This window comes from Armigeres subalbatus, chromosome 2 (assembly GCF_024139115.2).
Source record: "Armigeres subalbatus isolate Guangzhou_Male chromosome 2, GZ_Asu_2, whole genome shotgun sequence".
Taxonomy (NCBI): domain Eukaryota; kingdom Metazoa; phylum Arthropoda; class Insecta; order Diptera; family Culicidae; genus Armigeres; species Armigeres subalbatus.
The window spans coordinates 319428023-319436545 of record NC_085140.1 but is presented as its reverse complement, the minus strand read 5'-3'; the positions used below and the strand labels follow the sequence as shown (position 1 = coordinate 319436545).

Here is an 8523-nt window from a genome sequence, read left to right as displayed (position 1 = left end):
CAAACATTATTTCTCGTGGCATGTCGCCGACACAACTGCAGTACGAATCGCGCTGGTTCCACGGACCGAATTGGCTGATGTTGGATCAGAAATACTGGCCCGATTCCAAGCAGATCAACGAAAGTGGCATCAACAAGGTAGATTTGGAAGAAAAGGCTGTCGTCGCTGTACTTCCAGCAGTTTTACCCAGCGAGATATTTGGTCTTCGATCGTCGCTAGCAGATCTGGTACGGCTGACAGTCTACATCCTTCGATTCAAATGGAATTCTTCACCAGAAGATCGGTAGGACAAGAAAATCGGCTACATCACTTTCCAGGAGTACAGCGAAGCGCTCAAAGGAGATTCCAGCGAGAAAGTTTCTCTCAGGAGTTTGCGGAAATCGCTAAGTATGATCAGGTGCAAGACTCTTCGAGAAAAGCTGGACTAAACCCGTAACTTTTCGAAGGTATATTGTGCGTTGGCGGCCGGTTGAATAATGCAGCCGTACTTGATAGTCGGTAACATCCGTACATCTTCGATCACCGTCATTCCTCCACAAATTCATTGTAGTTTATTACCATCGGAAGTACTTGCATTCTGGTCAGCAACAGATGGTATCGGCAGTTCGAGAGCAATTCTGGCCCAAGAGTGCCAGGAGCCTCGCAAGGAAAGTGGTCCACGAATGTGTTCAGTGTTTTCGTGCGAAACCTATAATTCAGGACCAACTGATGGCTGATTTACCTCCAGAGCGAGTGCGACCATGTCCCCCCTTTCAGAAGGTCGGAGTCGACTACTGTGGTCCATTCTACGTGTTCTACCCACAACGTCGAGCACGACCAATCAAGTGCTTCGTGGCAGTGTATGTGTGCCTAGTTACAAAAGCAGTACACTTGGAACTAGCGGCAGATTTGACGACACAAGCCTTTCTTGGGACATTGCAACGATTTTCGGCACGTCGCGGCAAGCCGTCGCTTATAATGTGCGACAATGCTACAAACTTCGTTGGCGCCAGGCGGAAGCTGGATGAGCTTGCCCAGCTGTTCGCTAGCCAACAATTTTCGGATGCGGTACTACGCCAAGCAGCAGAAGAACGAATCGAGTTTCGGTTCATTCCAGCCCGGTCACCAAATTTCGGAGGGCTGTGGGAATCAGCGGTGAAGTCATTTAAGAATCTTTTCAAGCGGACTATTGGCACACGTGCCTTGGAATACGAAAAGATGCAAACGGTCCTGACTCAAACAGAAGCAATCCTGAACTCCAGGCCGTTGACTCCGATCAGCAACGATCCAGACGATTTTGAGGCTCTCACACCAGGACATTTCCTGATTCAGCGGCCACTAGCGGCCATTCCGGAGCCCGATCTTGGTGGCATTCCGGACAACAGGCTTTCGGCTTGGGAAAAAGTGCGAGATTTTACCCAACTATTGTGGAGAAAATGGTCCAAACAATATCTGTCCAATCTCCACAATCGGACAAAATGGACGCGGCAGAGGGACAATATCACAGTTGGTACTATGGTTGTCCTCAAGGAGGAAAATTTGCCACCGTTGAAGTGGCAATTGGCACGGGTGACAGATATTCACCCAGGCTCCGACGGGAACATAAGAGTTGTAACCGTTCGGACAAAAGATGGCAGTTACCAGCGAGCGATATCCAAGATCTGTGTGCTGCCAATCAGAAACGACAATTCGTCATCCGACGGGGAGAACAAGGACTCCTCCAACGGCGGGGGCTGAAAAGCCCCCGCACGCCCAGTAAGTTATGTATTCGTTTAATATTCAAAAAGTGACCATCTCATTTTCCTCAGACATGCCTCCTGAATTTGGCTTGGCCAAATATATGACACTCAAACGAACTGAGTTGTGTTACGTCCAATAATGTCCATAAACTGAGGTAATATGTGTCGTTGTCGTTGGTGGAAGTTGCATGTGAATCCAGTTTCGTCAGTCAGTCTAGCTATTTGGTTGTGTTTGGTCTTGTCCTGCGATTAAAACCCAAAAACACATTTGGTATTTTGAGGTACAATTCGATGCAATCAACAGAGGTAGAAGTGCTCAATTCTGCCTCCCTGAACTCGTACTGTGGTTATCCTCGTCAAACAAACACATCAATACATTCCGATTCTTCAAAATTCAACAAGAGAGGAGGATCGTCGGCGCCGCTCGGGCGTCCAACGGAGGCCCTAGAGCCTCCGTCCAGGCAAGTCATTTTCATTTTCAGTATTATAGACTAAAAAGCACCCTCTCATTTTATTAAGAGACCATCAGCACAACGGCATGGACCGCCTCAGTCCACCAAGCATAACCCAAGTCGATCTACACAATCGCTGTGTTTCAAGTCATGGCACGACCCATAAGTGCCATTCGAAGAGATCAGCTCATCAGTCATCGTCCTGTTTAAATGGAAAATCGTCGAGAGTCAAGTCCCCGTTTATTCGTTGAAGTCGTCGTTCGACTCGTAAACGTCTCTGTCAACGGAACCAGAGTCAAGAAGTCAGGTAGAAGGCGGCCTAATCAAGTCATCAAGTCCTGAAAAGCATCGACCATATCAGTATTATTCAGCTCTACACTACACGTCCAGAATTAAACTTACCAACCCACCTTTGGAGGCCTGGCAGACAACTAATCACAAAAAGAAACAAATCAGGCACCACAAATTGTCTGCCAGGTAAGTTGTTCCAGTTTTCAATTTTTTTCTACGCGATACTTCATTCGTTTTTCCCAATCATCGAGGCAAACTAATCATCGACAACATCACCGTCCCAGTCATCCCCGAAGAAATAGTAGAAGGTTCAATCTCCGTTTATTCGAAGGCTGTTCAAGCCGGCATCCGCCGTAAATCGTCACCGTCATCCATCGAGTCAATTTTTAAATCGTATTCTTGGTTCATCGGATCCACTGTCAAGAAGAAGCTGTTGTGAGTCAACCACAAAGCAACTACCAAGGTCAACGTCAAGTCATCAGAGCAGCATCAACAAGTCATCAATCGGAAACATCATTGTTAATTTGCATGGAAATCTGGAAGAGCAACGTCAAGTCAACATCAATGAATTCTACAGTCCACTAGGCATTACTCAACCTTATCATCAAATCACGAGGCCTGGCAGACAGCTTTTATCCAACGGAACAAATTCAGGCATTGTTATTTGTCTGCCAGGTAAGTTGTTCCAGTTTTACCAAAATTTCTACACGATACTACATCTAATCTTCACTTTGTCGAGGAAAACGAACAACAATGAACTGCACGTCTGAATCATCGAGCGATCAGCATCAGTCGGTGAATACTACATATACCACATCTGTTGAAACGGAATCATCATCGCCGTCATCGTTGTGCCGAAGCTCCGGCACCTGGATCAACAATTACAGCATCAGTGTTAGTATATAGATAGTTTGTAAGAAGTATATTGAACATCTGTTTACCGTATTTGTTGAAAACACACACTGGTTAGAGCAGGAGGTTTTGAAACTAGGGATTTCAAGGCGGCCGGTTATGGTTGCGCCAGTCTAAAGCATACAGCGAAATGAGTGACCAAACACATGTTCCACACAGTCGCAAGTGTATTTGTCTTTCTTCCTCACACTGTTAATCTAGGCCCATTTCATGTTTTCGTAGATATGATCGCTCGCTTGATTGTTATGGTTTTATATACCTAGTTCCTATCGCTACTCGATCAGCAATCAGCTGGTCAGATACACAGCTGAGTATAGGGCACAAAGTTAGTTGGACATAAATAGTCGCGCCGTACGGATGCTATTCGTTATTCAATTCCACAATAAAGTTGTAGTTTTCTGTTCGCGTAATAAAGTGTATCAATCAAGTCCGTCGCGAGTCTAATTGATTTCTACGGTGTCCGAAAAGGTTGAATAGAAGAGTGAATCGCGCGAACATGCTATTTGGGAAAATCACCCGTAGGGTTTTAAATGGTCCAAAAATTTATTTTCTAATGAAAGGCTAGAAACGATATACTACTGTGGTGAATTGAACACTACATTCAGTCAGAAAAAGAAACTTGAGTTATTATTTTACTTACTTACTTATGGGTCCTGTACGCCTCCGGTGGTGCAAAGGACCGGCTTCAAAGATCTCCATCCTAAGCGATGTCCAGCTACCGCTTTAACCTGTTGCCAGGTTACATGGCGGTCGACTTCTTTTATTTCCTTATTGAGACTTCGCCACCATGAACCTCTGGATCTGCCTATGCTGCGACGTTCCGCTGGGTTCCAATATAATGCTTGTTCACAGATTTCGTTTCCGCCCGTAGAGTGTGGCCGATCCAGCCCACTTCCGATCCTGTTTTTCTGTTGCTATCGGCCGCTGGTGACAACGACGATGGAGCTCGTTGTTTGAGATCCTGTTGTGAGGCCACCAGGCCCGAATTATATACCGCATGCATCTGTTGATGAGCACCTGCAGCCATTGAGTGTTCTCCACTGATGCACACCATGTTTCACTAGCATATAACCTTATAGATTTCACGTTAGAGTTGAAAAGTCGTATTTTGGTGCGTTCACTTATCTGCCCGTTTTTTAGATATTTCTTAAGCTCGCAAAGGCTGCCTTTGCTTTCTTTATCCGTGCACCTATGTCGATCTTGGTACCGCCGTCTGACGTCATTTGGCTACCAAGATATTGGAAGCTTTTAACATTCTCCACTAATTGCCCGGCTACTGTGAAACTGCAAGGGGTCACCGTGTTTTAATCCAACGATTTGGTTTGTTGCTGTTGATGACTAAACCTGCCGTAGAGGAGCGCTTGGCAAGGTCGTTGAGCTTACTCCGCTCGCTCTGTTGAGCGAAGAGTGCAACGTAATCAGCCAATTTGGAGTCGTTTAGGTGCTCCATGGTTATAGGTCGTCAAAGCAGCCCGCGGTTAGTCACACCTATCAGAATCTCGTCGATTAGGATGAGGAACAGTAACGATGATAGAATACATCCTTGCCGCACACTAGCTACGACCCGGATAGAGTCAGACAAAACCCCATTGTGCAGCACTCTACACTTAAAGGCCTCGTACTGTGCCTCGATGAGGCCGATGATTTTTTCAGGAACCATCTTGCATCTCAGGGCGCCCCACATATTATCGTGATTGAGATGGTCGAAAGCTTTTTCGTAGTCAATGAATAACAAGTTAAGGGACTCTTGAAATTCGTTGACCTAGTCCAGAATGATACGGAGCATGACAATATGGTCCACACAGGATCTTCCGGCACGAAACCCGGCCTGCTGCCACCGAATGGCTTTCCGATTCGCTCATTTCTTCGAGATGCTCATGGTTCGAATTAGGTCATTTGGGCGAACTCCCTTTGACCGAATATCTAACATTTACTTCCTCATTAAGTGAAGTGAAAAGTGAAATGTTCGAGGTAAATAGTGGGTAGTGGGGAACCAAAGGACTGAGAAAACTGAGAGGTGAAAGATCAGATACTCGAATTGAGTATAGAGTAGTTAGTTAAAAGTTAGTTAGAAGTTTCCATCTCACTGAACATATATTCATCTCATCGCAAAACAGAGAAATACAGCACCAATCTTGTCGTTTCTTCATGCAAACATGCGTGCTCACTGCTGAAAAAAATCACAAAAACAAATAACAAATCAAATACCTTTTCATTGCTTTGTTTTTGATGGGATGGAAATGGAAGCTATGAGATGAAGTGCCGAACCGTTCCCCTACTTAGATTTCAATTGAATGACTCCTGACTATTCAAATGATAGTAGCTTTTTATTCGATTGATCATTAGTACATATCATGCCAGGCCGAAAACTTACCGTAAAACCAATTTTTCGGGCTTAAATTTGTCGCCTTTGGTAAAAACATTAATTTGTGATCAATAATACATACTAACATTGAAACAGGGAATATGTTTTTCCTGCCATTTCCCATTTTTTTGACCGTTTGTCAATTGATTGACTCGGTTCTCAATTAAGGTCACTCCTGACAGAATCCAAGTTTCAAAGTGCTCGCGTTTTCGGGGGCACACCACTCGATACGGAGGCGGCGGACAACTGTCATTTTTGTTGATTCAGCTTTGCTGCGTCGCAGCATGCGTGATAAAATAAAAATGACCAGGGTTCGGATTTCTCACTCACTCACGCGACAACTGATCACTCCACCATGCATTTTATCCGGATAAATTACAGTGCGATAAACTCCGGCACAAGCGATGGTGCGAAAAATTGTTATCCTTCTTCCCATGTTTCGCGAAAATCAAATGCTGCTTGCTTTGCCTCTCCAAGCTGATTGAATCTGACGATGCGCCACGATAAGCAGAAGGTTCAATACAGCAGTTTTTCCCAACGCTTTCAATCAATTCATGTGGTGATGTGGTTTTAGTGGGCGCTCTGAACATTTTAAAATTGTTTTGGGTTCGAATCCCGTTGCGGTCCTAAATTTTTGTAAATATGCTTGTAAAATTTATCTGATGAGGCGACGAGAAGGAAAATTTGTGGATTTAAATTAAATTATCCGGCGATCCGGCGCTCACGAATTTATCACCCGCCATTCTATCCGGATAAAAATGTTGTGTGAGAATGCGAAAATTATTAATAAAGTTGAGTAAATCGTGAAAAAGTAAAATTAATATTCGTATGGAAATTTCGCCCGAGCATATTCGCCTACTATGCAGGACAACGTCTACCGGGTCAACTAGTTATTAATACATTTCAGTTGCCTCTGGCAGTTAGGATTTTTCCTCTGGTTGAATTGAACCATGTAGGAATTACAATGTCTTTAATTAAAACTGAGGGTACAAGGAGCCAATCGTTGCAATAGAAGATTGCAACGATTTTTGTCTAAAATTGTCTGAGGTTCTTTGGTACTATACGGATGCAACTTCTGAATCATTTTCAAAATTTTATTTTGAATCCTCTGAAGTGTCTTTTTTCTGATATTGCTGCAACTAGTCCATATTCGCACAGCATACAACAAATTTGTTTGTAAATCAAAAATTTGTTCTCAAGACAAAATTTTGATTTTCTGTTTATAAGTGGATATAGACGTGGTCTCCAGTAGCCTTGTGAGCAAAGGCGTAGGATTGCCAATCCGGAGGGTCTAGGGTGTTTTCGGGTTGGAAACATTCTCGATTCCCTGGGCATAGTGTATCCATTGTACTTGCCACACAAGATACATACTCATGCAATGGCGGGCATAGAAAAGCTTTCAATTAATTACTGAGGAAATGCTAATAGAATACTAAGTTGAAAAGCTAGGCCAAGTTCCAGTTGGAATGTAGAGCCATAGAAGAAGAAGAAGAAGAAGTGGATATAGATATTTAATATATTTGTTACATTTGGCTTGAATGCCTTTTTTTGATTTTTTAAAGTTAATTTTTGATCTAGCAGAAGTCCTTCGCTAGACCAATCAATTGGATTTTCTCACTTTTCATTTCTCATTTCTTACTTCATACTTCGCACTTATCACTGTTCACTAGTCACTTCTCACCTTTCATTACTTACTTTTCACTTCGCACTTTTCACTTCTCACTACTCACTTCACACTTTTCCATTCTCACTTCTTCAGTGTTTACTTCTTACTTTTCACATCTAACTTCTCACTTTTCAATTCACACTTCACCCTTCTCCCTTCTCACTCCTAACTTTTCACTATTCACTTCTCTCTTTTCACTTCTTCTGAGAGAGTGAGAAATAACTTTTCATACATACTTTTCATTTCTCGCTTCTCACTTTTCACTTCTCACTTTCCACTTCCCAATTTTCACTTTTCATTTATCGCTTTTCATTCTCACTTTTCACTTTTCACTTCTCACTTATACTTCTCATTTCACAATCCACTTTCTACTTCTAACGACTTATTTCTTATGAGATGTGAGAAATGTCTCTTTCCTCACTTCTCGCTGTGCACTTCATGTAATTCTCACTGCTTACGTCTCATTACTTACTTTTCACTACTCACAATCTAAGTTGTTTTCTAACTATTCTTTTTTTTTTTAGCATCGAGCTAGCGAGGTAAAAATGCATTGGAAAATTACTTCGACCAAGAGAATATCGAATAAGGGAGATATTGACTCACGGAGGGAACGTAGTGTATGATAGATTCAAGGGACTTTGATTTTCATCGAGTTGCAAAATATCGAGCTAGGGAAAATTCACTGTATCTTGTAGTTATTGTTATGTTGGTAATTCACATTAAGGTTAATTAATTCACATTAGTAAAACTTCGAAACCCCAAGTTTTCCGTATGTGTTTCTGTTACATAGCTAAAGTATTTCCCTAGTGCTTCAATTATATTTTTTTCATAAGTGTGCCTTAAGGTTCGAAAATTAAGATACCCAAAATCTTCTGGTTCAAGTTTTCGTAAAGTAGCCTCTTACCCTATAATTTGACTCCGTTGATACCTCCAGATGTTCTTGACACGTTCGCAACAGAAATGTTTGTGCACCACGGTTTCTGGTTCTCCTGGGCAAACCTCGCAGAATTGATCATCTACGACACCTTGTTGAAACAGCAACTGTCGATGTTTGATTTTCTTATGCACTATCATATATAGGGGTACTGTTCGGCACTTCATCTCATAGATTCCATGTTC

The 8523-nt window shown here is 42.7% G+C and overlaps 1 long non-coding RNA gene across 1 annotated transcript; it reads right to left on the bottom strand.

The window, feature by feature from the left end:
* Nucleotides 1–1734: 1734 nt before the first annotated feature.
* LOC134216794 (uncharacterized) lies at nucleotides 1735–3514 on the bottom strand. The gene is made up of 3 exons (XR_009980828.1): nucleotides 3059–3514; nucleotides 2573–2997; nucleotides 1735–2508 (listed from the first exon to the last, which is right to left on the bottom strand). It is a non-coding gene; the product is annotated as an uncharacterized LOC134216794 (long non-coding RNA).
* Nucleotides 3515–8523: the final 5009 nt, after the last annotated feature.